At 47.5% G+C, this 16,426-nt stretch overlaps 1 long non-coding RNA gene and 6 other non-coding genes across 7 annotated transcripts in view; 4 read left to right on the top strand and 3 right to left on the bottom strand.

Annotated features, from left to right (window-relative positions):
- The first annotated feature begins 1,386 nt into the window (after positions 1–1,386).
- TRNAK-UUU (transfer RNA lysine (anticodon UUU)) lies at positions 1,387–1,459 on the top strand. Its single transcript has one exon. It is a non-coding gene; the product is annotated as a tRNA-Lys (tRNA).
- Positions 1,460–3,873: 2,414 nt separating this feature from the next.
- Positions 3,874–3,946, top strand: TRNAF-GAA (transfer RNA phenylalanine (anticodon GAA)). Its single transcript has one exon. It is a non-coding gene; the product is annotated as a tRNA-Phe (tRNA).
- A 270-nt stretch (positions 3,947–4,216) lies between these two features.
- LOC148107874 (uncharacterized) overlaps positions 4,217–16,426 on the top strand; it is a 55,605-nt gene continuing 43,395 nt past the window's right edge. Inside the window, exons 1-2 of the long non-coding RNA XR_015721436.1 lie at positions 4,217–4,641; positions 5,436–5,590. This is a non-coding gene — a long non-coding RNA (uncharacterized LOC148107874). The remainder of the gene's footprint in view (positions 4,642–5,435; positions 5,591–16,426) is intronic.
- Positions 4,895–4,967, bottom strand: TRNAK-UUU (transfer RNA lysine (anticodon UUU)). Its single transcript has one exon. It is a non-coding gene; the product is annotated as a tRNA-Lys (tRNA).
- Positions 6,573–6,655, bottom strand: TRNAL-UAA (transfer RNA leucine (anticodon UAA)). Its single transcript has one exon. It is a non-coding gene; the product is annotated as a tRNA-Leu (tRNA).
- TRNAR-UCU (transfer RNA arginine (anticodon UCU)) lies at positions 7,016–7,101 on the bottom strand. The gene is given in 2 exon segments: positions 7,016–7,051; positions 7,065–7,101. It is a non-coding gene; the product is annotated as a tRNA-Arg (tRNA).
- TRNAV-UAC (transfer RNA valine (anticodon UAC)) lies at positions 7,381–7,453 on the top strand. The gene has a single exon. It is a non-coding gene; the product is annotated as a tRNA-Val (tRNA).

The following is a 16,426-nucleotide window of genomic DNA, read 5'->3' as shown; positions in this document are numbered from 1 at the left end:
AAGGTTCAAGAGCAAAGACTGGGGTTTCCTGATGAAGGAGGAACTCTTCAGGAGGGTAAACAGAAAACCTGCCTAGGTCTCCAGCTTGCTGCGCCGCTGCAGATGGGCTCAAGGCTACAACGCCAACTCTTACCTGAATTTCCAGTCTCTTGGCCACCCAACAGACTAAATTTGCCAGTCCCCACAACTGTGCGCTAATTTCTTAAAATCTCTCTCTCTCTCTCTCTCTCTCACTCTCTCTCTCTCAGAGTTGGGCCAGTTTCCAGCCTGAAGAGAAAAGGGAGAATCCCCACGGGAAGCACTTGGGATTCAAGCAAGAAGTGCGGAGATAGGGTGTCTGCCTGAATCACCGTTCTTGTCCACATGGCATACTCCTACTCAGTTTTAAGGTCCTTTTTCTCTGTTACGTTCTACTCTGCCTGCCTTCTAGTTGTCCGCACTCGTGTTTTCCTCTATTAAAGCATTGATTACGAGGTTCCCAAAGGTTTACTGCCTGCATACTTGCCTGTTGGAGCTGTAGTAGGTCCACAGTGCAGGGGAGCTGGAGACCAGGGATGGTGCCGGTCACCAGGAGGTACCTCCCAGGGAGGATGGAGGTTAAACTGAGTTCTCAAAGGTGCTTGGGACGGGCGAGGGGGAAGGAGGGAAAGGGAGGTGGTACGCCTGTCCAAGGGAATAGCTTGGAAAGGGCCCAGAGGACCGAAATGCAGCAGGGGATCTGTAATATGCAAATAGTGATGGAGAGTGCGGGTGAGAGGCGGGGAGAAGCGGGTTTGCCCGCGCAGGGCGGCGGGAGCGCGCGTGCGCCGGAGCCAGCCAGTGGGGGCGGGGCAGGGGCGGGGCAGGGGCGCGGTGGAGCGGAGGGCGGGGGCGTGCGCTCCAAGTCCAGGCCGAGGGCCGAGGGGGCTGCTGGAGCTGCTGGCGGCGTCCTACGTCGCCTATTTTAGTTAATACGCTTCGGGCTTCTTTTGAGGTGGGCACCTGAGATGGGGACCACAGCTGCGAAGTGGTGCTTCTCGGAAGAAGGGGCATCTGATATCTTTAACGCTGAACTGTGATCTCTTACCCCGTGCTCTTTGCTTTTAGGGCAAAGATACGCGTGGTGGGGGAGGCCGTGAGTAAATGGTTTCTCCTCCTTTCTCAGGCTTTTGCAGAACTCAAGATTCATATTTGCCAAGGAGTTTCTAAATAAAAAGGGGTGCATTAAGAAATCTGCATGTAGTTGCCAAAGAACGACCTGACACCTTCCCCGCGGGCCCATGGGTTGGAATTGGGTTGAATACGATCAAGGGAAGAGTCCCGGAGCTCATGCCGCGCGGTGCTGTTAGCGCGTAGCGCAAACGATAACAGGGCCTTCAGCAACCGGAGAGAACGACTTTGCTGTGAGCCCGGATAGCTCAGTCGGTAGAGCATCAGACTTTTAATCTGAGGGTCCAGGGTTCAAGTCCCTGTTCGGGCGGTTGTTCTCTTTTTCCTAATAATTTAAAAACAAAAACAAACTTTCCTAATCCGGGTTGCTTTCAGAGAAGGGAGTAAAATCCTCGAGCGGTTAGGCTGCGAGTCCGGCCGCTTCCTTAAAAAGCCGGACCTCCGCGAGGACGACACTGCGAACGTTTGCGCACAAGCCCTCGGAAAACTTGCGGTCCCCTGCTGGAGGGAATTAAATACGCTGCTTTTTTCTGCAACCACCGGCCCCCGGGTGCCAGCTACTGACTGCTGTATTCACAGGAAAAGGGAACAGAAGCCTTCCAGGACGTCCCTGGGACTCCCCCCCGGGCACCATCCCCCATCGCTGTCCTGGAGCCGTCCCCGCTGACCCTCTCTCTGGGGTTCCCTCCCGCTGGGTGCCTGCGAATATAGCACGGATCCCGCACCTACACGCCACTTTCCTATCCTAGAGATTATTTCTACATTCTGGAAAGGAAAAGACAACCATCTAGAAATCCACGCACCAAATAGAGCAGTCCCCTCTCTAAACGAAGTCTTCTCTCTACCCTCCCCCCGCCAAGTGTGACCCTGAACACAGGGAGGTGGAGGTGCTCTTGATCTCCTTAGCTGAATGGAGGTGTGGGTTGATTGAGTCAGGTGCCCTCTTAGCTGATGGACTCTGGTACCCCGGGAGTCCTGATTAGTGGGGCAGAACCAGGATGGAGGGAGCACTCAAGAGAGAGGCTGGGTCTTCACCCTCTACGCAGGAGTGCCTTACCCGGAGCCTACACAGACCCGCAATTACCTCCCAGTTTCCAAAGTGTGTCTTCCTCATCAGGAGACAGGGAATAGAGCAATAGCATCCATCTTCCGAACTGATGATTAAATGAGGTAACAAGGCATGCACAGTGCTTTAGTAGAGTTTTGCCCCAAGGTAAATATTCAATACACCGTAGCTATTACCATTATTATGATTCAGTATTCATTATTATTGGTATTATTTTCAATCTAGGGAGGAAACAAAAGATACCTATCGAAACAGGTAAGGAACCATTCCAAAGAAACATACTCCCAGTATGCCCAAGATCATAAGCCTGTCTATATTCATGTGATTGGTGTTGGTTGGTATGTGCTGAAGGGACAGCAATGATCACTGACCCAAGTGAGAGCAGAGTGCACTGGTTGGGCCAGTCAGGCTACTTTTTTGAAGAAAGTGAATCTAGGGGCTCAGATGGCATCCCAGGGAGAGAAACAAAGTGAGGAGCCAGGGCCGTTTTTCTTCTCTGTGAGGAAGTCCTTTGGAAAAATGATCAAGTACACTTTTGGCAACCTTGAAAAGTGAAGTGTCTTTGCTCCAGTCATTTCCTGACTGAACAAGAACAGAGCGAGCTGGGACAAGGAGAGGACAAGGCTGGAGAGCGTTGAGGCCTCCTATCTCCTTCCTCCCTCCTCACCTCAAGGTCACTCCCTCTGTCTTTCACCAAAGGGGGAAAAGTGAGAAAACAAACAAAAAACCAAACAAAAACCCTATGTCTTCACCAAGATCTTTTGGGCTTTGGACCCAGACAGCTCTGGTTCAGTTCTGGACGATTTGAAGTGTATCAGTTATTTCATTTAGAAATTACCATATTATCAGCAGACGTGAGGTGGGTGGGGCTCGAGTGAGACTATGAAGGTCAGGTGCTGGACACAGTAGGTACTTAATAAGTGGCCCTCTTTACTCTTATTAGGGAGGGCCCTGGGGAGAGGTAGAGAAACCATTCGTGAGTAAGGAAAGGGTTAAAGCATAGGCAGGGAGAGGTAGGAGGCCCCTAACTAGGCTCTGAACTTATTCCTGGCAGGCCTAAGTGCTAAGCTGGAGTGAACAAGAGATAAAGGAATAGACCAGAGCACCCGGCCCCAGATGTTAGGGAGTATTTTTCTTTGGCGGCTACAGTGTAATCACAGAAAATGACTAAACCTCAAAGAATTAAGTCATGAAGGGTGTTATCAATTGTCCTTGCTCAAACCAAGAAGGCACAAGAATCTCAAGGCCACGAGCTTCCCAGTCAGTTCTCGGTAAAAGACCGCCACCAAAAGCCCTCAGTGGCAACCCATTTGGGACCCCTCTCCCTAGAGAGTGCTTTTTCTTTCCTTTCTGCTCTCACCTTCACTTCATAAACTTTCACTTCGCTTCACCCTTTTGTGTCCCCAAGATTCATTCTTCGACTCTGTGAGACAAGAACCCTGCAATCCTGTAACATTAGGATAAGAACCCTGAATTTTCTTCACATGACAGGAATTAGTTTTCTCATTCATTGCTCTCAAAACCTCAGAGCTACAAATAGTACAATTTGGAAGGCGAAATTAGGAACTGAGAAGGTGAAGATAAAAGTGTTTTTTTTTTTCCTCCCTCGCTTTCTTTTTTAAAATTTCCTTAACAGGGTAGCAAAGGCTCATGTCTTTGCCGAAATAGCTCAGTTGGGAGAGCGTTAGACTGAAGATCTAAAGGTCCCTGGTTCGATCCCGGGTTTCGGCAGGGTTTTTGCCGACACACGACAGGATGACAGTCTGTTCATTTCAGTAGTCTCTCCCGAGCCCCCCGGGCGCGCCTGCGCAGCGGTCCTGCGGGTCTCTTGGTGCGCGTGCCCACCCCCGCGCCTGCGCAGCGGCTTGGGTGGATGGATGGGTGGGTGTCTTAGCGCGTGTACCCTCTCCCGCGCGTGCGCACCGGCCGCGCGGGTCTCAGCGCCTTCCCCCCGCCCCCGGAAGCGGCGGTGCTTTCATTCAGCACGCTGAGGGTATGGGGCCTTGGGCCTAGTCGCGGAGCCCCGAGGGGTGGAGTGCCCCGCACCCTAGGACCGCACACTAGGCTCCTTAGTGTTTGTTCCGAGTGCCGTCAGCTCGCAGGGCTCGCAGGTTTTTCTCGTGGGTGATAGACGTGCCGACAGCCTTAAAAACGTTTTTCTATACAGCCAGACCCGAAAGTCAGGGCCCCGTCGGCGGGTTAGAAATCTGGTGAAGGATGGTTCCCAGCCGGAGATGTGACTCATAAGCACGTGTCTCGATCTGAAAGAGTCCTTGGAACCGTTTTCTCACCGCGCCGTTAATAAACGGGGCGCAAACTATTGCTCAGGGCCAAACGCTGCGCAAATGCCAGGAGCATTACTGTCAGAACTGACGACGGCGGTGCGGTTTTCTGGTTGTGGGTCTATTGATGTTCCGGATATAAAAGTAAGTTTAAGGGAAAAAAACATCCCACGGAAACTAACATTGCAAAGTTGGAAGGGAAAGGTCTGAGCTTGAAAGACTCCTTATTAGGCACTTTGCGCATGCGCGAAGCCCAGGGTAGGTAGGGCCAGACCTGAGTGGTAATCTGCCCCCCCCCCCCAGCGGGGAACCCAGGTGTGCTTTGCCTACCCCCCGCCCCCTTAAGAGTGGTGTGAGCGTACTCTCAAATTTGTTTTTTGAAGTTTAAAATAACCTCCGCCCGAACAGGGACTTGAACCCTGGACCCTCAGATTAAAAGTCTGATGCTCTACCGACTGAGCTATCCGGGCTCTCGAAAGCACCTGTTTTCCTGCCCTATGGGCAGTGAAATAGGCCACGTGGCCGCATTCTTTTCTTATTGAATTAACATCCTGAGTCCTTTTACTGATTCCCCGGGAGGTGAAACTGCAAAATTAAGAACCAGTGGGTGTTTGGCAGAATGGAATCCTTTTTCTCCCATCAGAGATACTCGAGTATAAAGAAAATAGCTGCCTGCCTCACCTGCCTTGCACCCAGGCAGCAACACCTGCCCCCCATCGCCTCCCCGTAAATGCCTGCCCCCCATCGCCTCCCCGTAAATGCAAGCATCCTAAAGGGAACATCCCCAGAGGAATTCTCCAGATTTCGGACCTCCGGGCGTGGTTTTGGGTGAGCAGTGGCATTTTTAATTCCAATGCTCGTCTTTGAAGAGCCCCGGAGCGTCTTGTGGGCGGCGAATTATGAATAATTATGAAGGTTTCCAATAATCTATTCAACAGGCGTTCATCGAGGGCCTGCCGCCCTCCAGCCTTTAAGCTAACTAAGACCCAGTCCTGGTCCTCAGTGCGGCGAAAGGCACGCTACCAGAAGCACACAATCAAGAGCTTTGACGGCGGGAAACTGGCTTTTGCAGCGTTACCGGCCAACACCAGAAGTAAGAGGCAGTAAAGTCTTCAGGGGGGTGGTGAAGCCTGAATTGAGTTGTGAATGGTGACGGGGCCCCTGTAGACTTGGAAGGAATTCTGCCTGCCACAACGTACCTTCAACACCTGTATAATGGGTCTATCTTTCCTCCTAGAATGTTTCTGCTGTGAGGCTGCCAGTCTCTGTATGTCCCGAGTGCCTGGCCAGTGGCCAGCACAGATTAAGATCCCAAGAACTGCCATGGGATGAATGAGGGCCATGGGTCAGGGAAAGCTTTGAGTGAAGGTTTGGAGAGCAGAATTGGTTCTTGGGAGTTTTTGTTTGGTAGAGAGAGGAGGAGAACATTCGTGTCAAGGTGAATGATTTCCACAAATGGAATAACTTTGCCCTGAAAAAGTTCTATGCCACCCTATTGTGCCACCCTGTTTTATTTACTTTATAGTGCTTATTGCCATCAGAAATTCTGTTTATTTGCTTATTTATAAACCATCTCTTCCCATTACTCTGTGATGTAAGTGCTGCTGGCCAGTAATGTTGTTGGTGAGGACCTTGTCTTTTTTGTTGTCCTTATTTTTTGTTTACTTTTACTTAAAAAAAAAAAAAAGTTTGCGTTCCCATAACCCCAGCATTTAGAACAGTACTTGGCACATAGCAGGATCTTAAGAAATAACTGTTGACTAATTATAAAGGTTGAAGGTTTTTACTGCACAATGTGTCTCCCCTCCTCCTCCCCCCAGGGTAGTATAGTTTTATACGGAACTTTTATTTCAGTTTTCCAAACCATCAGTTCTGAATTTGTTGCTATACGTTCTGTGTCTGGCGAAAATGTTAACACTCATATGAAGACATCATTGCCAGCCATGTAACCACCCATCATACCGTCTCAGCCCAAGATTGCAAAACACGCAGAGGGCCCTAACTGTTCGCGATCTTTAAGTCCTTGGGGAGATCCAGACAGAACGATTCTTTTTTTGGAAAAGCAGGGAAACCTTTACCAGAAGTGGGGTTCGAACCCACGAGGATATAAATCCATTGGATCTTAAGTCCAACGCCTTAACCACTCGGCCATTCTGGTACCCTTAAGGCTTGTTTTAGACAACTTGACCAATACGGAGCTGCTATAGCTTCAAAACAATAAAAAAAATTTTATTGCTAAGGTAAAAGAACAATATAGGGGAGGGGAAAATCCCAGTAACATATCACATCATGCTAATTTCTCCACCTTCAGTCACTAGAGACTCTGGGGCCCCCTGAAAGCGATTGGGAAGACTCAGGTGGCGGGACTCCTACCACCTTTGCACGAGAGGACACAACAGGAAGCTGGAATGAGTTTCTTTCCATAGCGGGGGAGTGGGATGCGGAATTTTAAATGGGTTAAGGTGGGTTTTTTTTCCTTTCTACTTTTACTTCTTTCTTTTCCTTACCAAAACAAAAGCGACTCTGGTGGGACTCGAACCCACAACCTTTGAATGCCTCCATCTGTCTAGAAGTCCAATGCGCTATCCATTGCGCCACAGAGCCAGGCATTTTCGCCTCTTCCGCGCTACTTACATCAAGGCAGGCGCGGCGCCTGTCCCGGGACACTCGCCCCGGGCCAAGCCCGCCTTCCTTCTCGGAGAAGCGGTGGAGTCCGTGCGGCCAAGGAGAAGCGTGGGTGGGAGCTGCGCTGGAAAGTCTGAGATCCTTCTGAAAGTTTCTCCCCGTAAGCGATAGCCGGGAATCAAGTCCCAGTCAGTCCACGCTGGAAAGAAAAGGACTTTGTGTGCGGTTCTTTCACCCTGGAAGGCTGCTGCAGCACGCGGTTCCATAGTGTAGCGGTTAGCACGTCTGCTTTACGCGCAGAAGGTCCTGGGTTCGAGCCCCAGTGGAACCACGAGGCTGTAATTATACCTTTTAGGGATATTTTCAAGTTTCCCTTTGCCAGCCAGATCTTGAATTTTACTCGGGGAAGCTAGAGACGCTGCGGTTCCGCCCGGGGTTCGGCGCTGCGCCCGGCCCTGTCGGCTCCAGTGCTGTAGGCGCCCGCGCAGATCCGCCGCCGACGCTGCCCCCGTGTGGCGCCTCTGGGGAGGTGCAGGCGGTCGACCCGGCGCCTGTCGCGGCGCGCCTCTGCGCCTGCGCCCTCCCGACAGCCCGGCAGTCCAGCCTCCTAGCGCCTGCGCAGGGGTCTGGGCTCGCTTTCTTCCTAAATCCTGCTCCCGCCATCTTTAAAAGTTGCTGCCGCCGCTCAGTGTGGGGGGATATTCGGAGGGTCACGTCCCTCCCTTGTTGATTACTCCAACTCCACTTACCTCATTATGTATTGAAATTAAATTGAGAATTCAGAGAGCCCCACATGTCTTACAGTGATACCACCCTCTGACAAAGCTTTTCTCCTTAACCAAAAGACCCGGGCTCCTCTGAGCCCTCTCTCAACGAGGCCTGTCAACCTCTCCATGAGGACTTGAACAAACAGCAACACTAACATGGTTTCTAGGCATCCCCAAGGTGACCCTAGGTGCACTTGAAGTGCTGCCTGAGAAAACAGAAGGCTGCCCAATTTACCGTTGGTTTCAGCCAACACCCGAACACAGGGCCCGTGTCTCCCAGCCTCTGTGGGGAGGTAAGGAGCCTAACTTCCATCAGAGTTAAGAACCACATGGGGTTTACCAGGACCAACTCCACCGTTTACAGATTTTTTTGTAATTTTCGCTTCCTTAACTCTACTGAGCTCCATCCCACCCTTCCCTGTTCATTCTGCTTTAAAATGCCCAGCCACTCTGTACAAATAGAAGTTGAGTGCAGTTCACGTTGGACACTTTTCCCTCTTGCGATAGTGCATTACTGATTAAAATCTGTGCTCTCTCTGGCACCTCCCATCTTTCAGCTGCTAGAAGTTTCCTTTGTGACCCTTCAGGGATAGTCTTTGCATTCTCCAGTATAGATGTGCCTTTCCTTTATCAGCCACTTAGGATTTTTGTTCAAAACATAGAGTACCATAGGTACTGTTCCCCTCGCCCCAACGATATTCTGAAAATCGTTCTATGGCATTCATAAGGCTGGTCATCCTTTGGATTCCCCTGTCGGGATGTATCACAATTGTTTAGTCTGTGCCATTTGATGAACAATTACATTGTGTTCGATCTTACAGACAGTGCTGGTGGTGGATTTCCTTGTTCATTGGTTTTGGGGTAGATCGACATAAAGAGTAGTAATAGCAAGATCTTGACTTGGTATTTCCCACGTGGCGAGGCAGGAGTCTCAGTTGACTCAGGTAACACTCAGGATGATCGTATTATTGTCTAACCCATTTGGGAGATGAGGTAGAAGCGTAGGGAGGGTAAGTGATTGCCCAGGGTCACACTGGTCAGGGACAGAACAGGGTATCAACCTAGGCGGGCAGGGTATTGCCTTTTTGTCTTAGAAAAGGAATTGCTGGGTGTATATATGTTATATTTCTATGAATGTTGCTACTTGTACCTCCAAAGAGCTTGGACAATATTATACTCCCACCAACATGCTTGCTTCACTTCAGTCTCTCTCAAATAAAAAGTATTAATAGGCTTTTGGGTCTCTTTGCCTTTTGAAAGGGGAAAATGTTTTAATTTATAGGTCTTTCATCAGAGTAAGTTTGACTATTTTTTCATATGCTTAAAAAACATTCTTTTTCCTCCCTATCTTCCTTTTTCCCTCCTTCCCTTCCTTCCATCCTACTATCTGTTCGATTCTTTTGTCCAAATTTCTATTATATTGGTAATGTTTTCTTATTGATTTTTAGGTGCTTTTTATAAATATAGATTTAGATATGTTTTGCAAATGTATTTCCCAGACTTACCATTTGCCTCTTAATTTTACTTTTGATATTTTGTGCTATGCAGAAATTTGAAACTTTTGATGTAGTCAAATTTATTATCCTTTTGTTTATTTATTTTTGAGGGGGAAGTTTTAGAATTTCTTACCTAGAAAATGCTTCCCCATTCTGAGATTATGTTCCAAAAATGATGCTATATTTTCTCCAAATTCTTATTTCCTTAAAATTTATCTGTTACATCTTTGGTCCTTTTGAAATCTCTATACCTGGGTGCTGTGATCTGAATGTTTGTGAGCCCCCCCCCCCAACACATATGTTGAAAGCTAATACTCAGTGTGATGGTATTGGGCGTTGGAAGATCATGAGGATAAAACCGTCATCGGTGGGATTAGTGCCCTTTTAAGAGAGGCCCCAGAAAGTTCCCTCATCCCCTCTGCTATGTAGGACAGCAAGAAGACAGTGATCTATGAACCAGGACTATGTGTTCTCACCAGACCAAATCCGCTAGTGCCTTGACCTTGGACTTCCCAGCCTCCAACACTGTGAGACAGATTTCTGCTGCTCATAAGCCATTCAGTCTGTGGTATTTTTGTTACAGCAGCCTGAACGGACTAAGGCACTGGGTAAGCCATGAGATGGGAACAATAGACCCCTGTAGAAGGATTTTATAAAGCACTCTGGAGGATTGGGATGTGTAAATCAGTCAACTTTGTAAAATCACATATATTCCAAAAATTAAACTGGTCCTGTCTGTTACATGGTCTCTAGCTTGAAGTTCCTTAATATCCTTTCCTTAGAACTTTCCAGAAGCTCTGCTGATGTAGGCTTCCCCTCTGGTACTACTTTGACTCATTAAACCATCTTCCTTCTGCTTTTCTGTGTCTCATAGGCTGGGTTCATTCCTTCTTACAAAGGGCATAGCTTTGGGTGGTGTGGCAGACTATACAAGATCAGCCTGTAGACTCCAGATGCAAACTGTGGGTTCAATACCTGATTCTGTCTCTTTTGGTTGCGTAACCGTGGCACAGTACATAATCTGTCTGTGCTGTGTGACATTGGGTTAGTTGCTTAACTGTTCTGTGCCATGGTTTCCTCCTTGGTAAAATGAGCATCAAGCTCAGCTTAAGATTCTGGGGAGGATTTAGTAAATTACTGTATGTAAAGCATTTCAACGAAATGCACAGAGCAAGCACTTAGCAAATGTCATCTATCATCATCATTATTATTACTGATTTGTCAGATAAGTCTGGTAAGTTTAGGTGGAACAATATGGTTTTCTCATAGGGACATTTTAAGAAAATGCTAAGTGCTAAGAACATCAGCTCTGCGTTTACTGGCCTCTCTTCTAGGCTTGCAGGGTGATGTAGGAAAGACATTAGGATTCAAAGCTGACAGCCAAGAAAGAATTCTTGTGAGTCTTTGGTGCAAAAAGGTGGTTTTATTAAAGCACGGGGCAGAAAGAGCTGCACTGGGATTATGAGGAGTGGCCCATTATAGACTTTCAAGTTGGGAGGGGGTTAGGCAAAGTGTAAGCTTCCCAGGTGTTTTGGAAACAAGGTTGCCAGGATCCTGAGGGGGCTAGCTATTGTTAGGAAAGAGCATTCGTTACTGTTTAGTAAAAACTCAGTCATGAGACCCTTCAGATATATATCGGAGGGTCATATGCTTGGGGGATGATTGCCAGCATGTATCTGGGATGGTGGGGGTAGAGATAAAGGAGCTTTCCAAAGGAAGTTTTATATGTTCAAGTAGACTTGCAAGGTATTGGGGGTTGGGCTAAGATTGCCCTTTGCCCTTAGCAAAGTATCAACCTCGAGGCAGTTGAGTTCCTAGAGGAATGTCACTCTGCCTGTTTCAAGGACTTGTCAGTGGGCCGTAGGGAGTAAGGAAATTTAGTGATTTTTCTTCTGCCTTTGTTTCTCGCATCACAGGGGACAGTCTTCTCCCTCTGTCTCTTCACGATGTCTGTCCTCCATCTGCGTCCTTGGGTCCAAGTGTCCCCATTTCATAAGGCACCGTTGTACCGGATGAGGGCCCACCCTAATGGCTTCACGTTAATGTGATTATCTCTGTCAAAACCCTGTCTCCAAAGAAGGTCATGTTCTGAGGTCCTGGGGGTTAGGACTTCAACAGATGAATTTGTGGATGGGGGGACACCAGCCATGACATAACTTGCCCAAAACAGAACATGCAGTGTTGCCCAGAAACATGATCTGTCCTGTATTTCCCTTCTTGGCGAGCCGTGTGCTACCCCCGCATCCCAACCCAGCCAGAGGCCCAGCACTTTTCCCATTTCCTCCTCCCTCTCCCACCATCCAGCACCAGAGCTGGCAGATTCTCTTCTCTGTACCCATTTCTCCCCTGCTCCACCAAGCTCAGGTTTCACTCATCTCCTCCTTTTACTGCCAGGAGGCATCCTTGTCTCCAGTCCTGTGCTTCTGGAAGGGACCAGAGCAACTTCTCTAAAATGCAAATGGCACATCCCCTTTTCCTCCCCCACAAGCCCTCAGAGACGTGGTCTCCCTCTCCAGCCTACCCCTCCTCTCCAGCCTACCCCTCACCTCGTTTCTTCCCTTTCCTGGTGCCTGGGGTGCCTTTCCTGGCGCTTCTCCCCACTCCTCACTATCATCTTTGAAGAGCAGCTGCTCCCTGTCCTTGACAGTTTGGAGACACTTCTGTCTGCTTTCCTGACTTCAGCCTGGGCACTCATGCAGCTGGAAACCCCTTCCCGTCCCCATTCAGTTCTGGGCATTAAGGTCCATGAGGTCAGGGCATCTTGTTCATTCTCCTGTCTTCCCCTCCCCCAGCCCAGGTACTGTTAAAGGAAAAATTATCCTGACACTTCTTAAAACAATAGGAAAGACTTTATTCAGGACTGTTGCAATAGGTGTCAAGACTGTTGGATAGGGGACAGAGACTGGGCTCAACTCTGAATACAGTAAAGTCAGCTGGAAACTTATAGCCATGGAGCAGAGTTGGAGGACAGGTTGGGGGATGGAAAATTACTAAGTGGTTACATCAAGGTAAGAGGATTCTCAGTAAACCGACATCACAGGATTCTTGGTGAAGGTAGGCCAGGGTGAGCCAATGTCGAAATGCAGGGAATGAGGAATTTGATGTGATATTGATCAAAGGTGATCAGATGCCAAGAGGGGAGAGATTCTCGCTAAACTGACTCCGCAGGATTGTTGGGAACACTGGGCTGAAGGCAGGATGGGGGTGAGGTCTAGGCATGGAGAAGAGGAGAGGGCCCCCTGGGAACCTGGCTGAAAGTCTGGCCAAAAAAGAGTCTTTGCTAGCACCCCACCCAGTTCCCAGTCTGTAATAGGCCCACTATTCATGCACAGTGATTTTAATGTATTTCTGAGTAAAGGGCCTTTAGAATAGTGGTGTTTAAAAAAATTTTTTTTAAATATTTTATTTATTTATTCGACAGAGATAGAGACAGCCAGCGAGAGAGGGAACACAAGCAGGGGGAGTGGGAGAGGAAGAAGCAGGCTCATAGCAGAAGAGCCCGATGTGGGGCTCGATCCCATAACTCCGGGATCACGCCCTGAGCTGAAGGCAGACTCTTGACTGCGCCACCCAGGGCGCCCCGGTGTTTTAAAATTTTGCTCTTCTTGTGAGTTAAATTTAATTCAGTTTCTTCTGTAACTTTTCTACCAAAGAGGAAGCTCAGCCTTTTTGGAGTTTGTCTTTCAAGGTTTTCTTTTTTTTTTTTTTTTTTAATGAATTTGTTTTTTTTTTGTTTTTTTTTTTTAAGATTATTTATTTATTTATTTGACAGAGATAGAGACAGCCAGCGAGAGAGGGAACCCAAGCAGGGGGAGTGGGAGAGGAAGAAGCAGGCTCATAGCGGAAGAGCGTGACGTGGGGCTCGATCCCATAACGCTGGGATCACGCCCTGAGCTGAAGGCAGACGCTTAACCACTGTGCCACCCAGGCGCCCCTCTTTCAAGGTTTTCAAACAGAGCACCCACTTTGCAGAGGAACGTCTTGTCAGAAATCACTATATTTCAAGCTTCAAAAAGACAGGGTTTATGATAGGCCTGAAACTATCAGGTATTTTTTTCTATAAGATAGAGGAGAAAACCGTTGTGACTACTGTTTAGGCAAAAAAAAAAAAAATTCTTAAAAAGGACACAAAAAGTGTCCCTAAAATAAACAATAAATTTAACTTCATCGAAATGTAAAAAAAAAACACAAAACAAAACCCAAAAAACCCCGAAACACTTCTACTTGTCTAAAAATACTCTTAAAGTAAAAGACATGTCACAGATTGGGAGAAAAATATTTACCAAAGGCTTATCTGATAAGTCTTGTATTCAGAATTTATTAAAAAGACCTCTTATGATGCAATAATAAGAAAACAAACAACCTAATACAAAAATGGTCACAGATCTGAACAGACGTTTCACCAAAGACACACACCAATGGCAGGCAAATGCATAAAAAGATGCTCAACAGTATTAGTCATTCAGAAAATGCACAGTAGAATTACACCACGCACTTGTTAGAACACATGAAAAACAAAAACTTAATGCTAACAATACCGAGTGCCTAAAGGACAAGGAGTAACTAGAATTCCTGAATGTTGCTGGTGGGAATGCAAATGGTATCGTCACTTAGGAAAGGAATTTAGAAATTTCAATAAAAGTAAACACACTTATTTTACCAAGCAATTCTACTTCTAGGTATTTATCCAAGAGACAGAAAGCATACGTTTACATAAAGATCTGTGTGTAAATGTTTATAGCAACTTCAGTCATAATCTCCAAAAACTGGAACCAAACGCTGTGTCCTAGACAAGCAGATGGTGGAACAGCCATGCCGCGGAAAACCTTCCGCAAGAGAAAGGAATGAGCTTCTGACGCACACAGGAACATGGATCCGCTTCAAGAGTGTTACGCTGCGTGAGAGAAGCCATATAGAAAAGACTACATGATACAGGATCGCGTGTTTAGGACTTTCTGGAGAAGGGAAAATTATAGGCACAGAAGACAGACCAGAGATAGCATTCTGGAAGCCTGAGCAGGATTTGGCATGACGCCCCAAGATCTCACATAGCTGAGGATGTTTTCCTGTGGAGGAAGAGGGCAGTGTGGGTGCCAAGTGGGACAAGGGAGCTTTCTGAAGTGATGGAAATACTCAATATCTTGATTATAATGGCGGTTACAAGACTTTTTATCTTGGTCAAATCTCATTGAACTATACACCTTAAAATGGCGAATGTCGTTGTATATAAATTATACCTCAATAAACAAAAAAGGTCGCGTGCATAGCACAGTGCAGGCTCCAATTAATGAACATAGAATCAACAAACACATGAAAAAGTACTTGTTGGAGGAATGAAGGAACGAAGTGGAGACCGTATTTTGGGTTGAGATTGATAACAGTTTTTTTTTTTAATTTTATTTATTTATTTGATACAGAGAGAGAACACAGGGCAGGGGCAGAGGGAGAGGGAGAGGCAGACTCCCTGCTGAGCAAGGAGTCCAATAACGGGGATCAGTCCAGGACCCTGAGATCGTGACCTGAGCCCAAGGCAGGCACTTCACCGACTGAGCCACCCAGGTGCCCCAAGATTGATAACAATTTTATGTGACCATAACTTTGTGGATAATTTTTGCGATCTTTTCCCATTTCTTGGGGGATTGTTGGACAATGGAAACTGGTGATAAAGCAGGCTAAGTCACAGGTGTATCAAACCTCCAGATACAGAAGAGGTCTCTATGTGATTATGTTTAAAGACGCGGAAGAAACGATTTTGGGGGGGGTAATTTTTAAGAAGAAAAAAATAACTTTGTGGGGGATAAGGAGAAGGAATATGGGCTCAAGGCATTAGAAGCCCTACATCATTTTTCAGGCTATCCACGGGAAACGAGAAGTGAGACAGACTAATTAAGTTAGAATTGTACAGCCGGGGCGCCTGGGTGGCACAGCGGTTAAGCGTCTGCCTTCGGCTCAGGGCGTGATCCCGGCGTTATGGGATCGAGCCCCACATCAGGCTCCTCCGCTGTGAGCCTGCTTCTTCCTCTCCCACTCCCCCTGCTTGTGTTCCCTCTCTTGCTGGCTGTCTCTATGTCTGTCAAATAAATAAATAAAATCTTAAAAAAAAAAAAAAGAATTGTACGGCAACTTCGTGGCTGCCCAGGGTCACTTGAGACCTAGCAGAGTCTGGAGACCACGCTAGTCCCCTCCTCATCCTGAGAGTCGGGGGTGAGCAGGGCAGCACAGGCAGGGTAGAAAGGATAGAAAAAATCAGACACAAAAGATGAGGGAGCGTGAAGGAAGAGAGAAACCGTGGGAGCCTAGAGAGAAGGAAAAGAAGATGGAGAAGGAGGAAGGCAGGAGGAGGAGAAGAAAGAAGAGAAAAAGAAGAAAGATGTCACCGTGAAGGGAGGTGTCAAGTGTCCTCTGCATTTGGTTCTGGTGTCACTCATCGGTACCAGATCTTTTACCAACTTGCGTCTGAGCTTTCTGTCTTCAGGGCTGACCTCTCTTTCGACAAGTTGTATATTAAACAGAATGTAAACAATAACTGCTTTAAAATGGTTTGGTGCCGGTTTTCACTTCTTTAGCCAAGCTGTGTGTTGCTTTTGACTTCAGTTCTTTCTCGAAGGCAGATGGTTTTACACACTGAGTTTTCAGTGCCATGAGGTTGTTCAACACACGGGGTTGAGGAGGATGTGAAGGCCCTCGGTCCTTTGGGAGCCCCACCATCCCCTATTTTCATGACCTTTCAGCCTGCTGGAATCTCCTGGTTTATTCAGGCCCATGGACCCTCAGGATTCAGAACATGGCTCCGTGTAGTGGCAGCTTCCTGTAGCCTGAGGGCTGACATTGGGCAGAGGTAGTAAAGGGACCAGAGCAGAGAACAAGGGACGCCGTTCTGTACTAATGGGTCTGAGGGTTTGGTAACCAGAACTGGTGGCTTGGAGACTTCACAAAGTCCAACCAGAGAATATGTCCCTGCCCAGTAGATCGCAAGCTCTTTTCACTGAAGCACTGCTAATATCTATGTTTTATTTACATCAAGACCATTACACTTAAGTA

Source organism: Ursus americanus, chromosome 24 (assembly GCF_024610735.1).
Source record: "Ursus americanus isolate L20-20 chromosome 24, mUrsAme1.1.p, whole genome shotgun sequence".
NCBI lineage: Eukaryota > Metazoa > Chordata > Mammalia > Carnivora > Ursidae > Ursus > Ursus americanus.
Note: the sequence above shows the minus strand (reverse complement) of the source record. Positions and strands in the feature narration are given on the sequence as shown.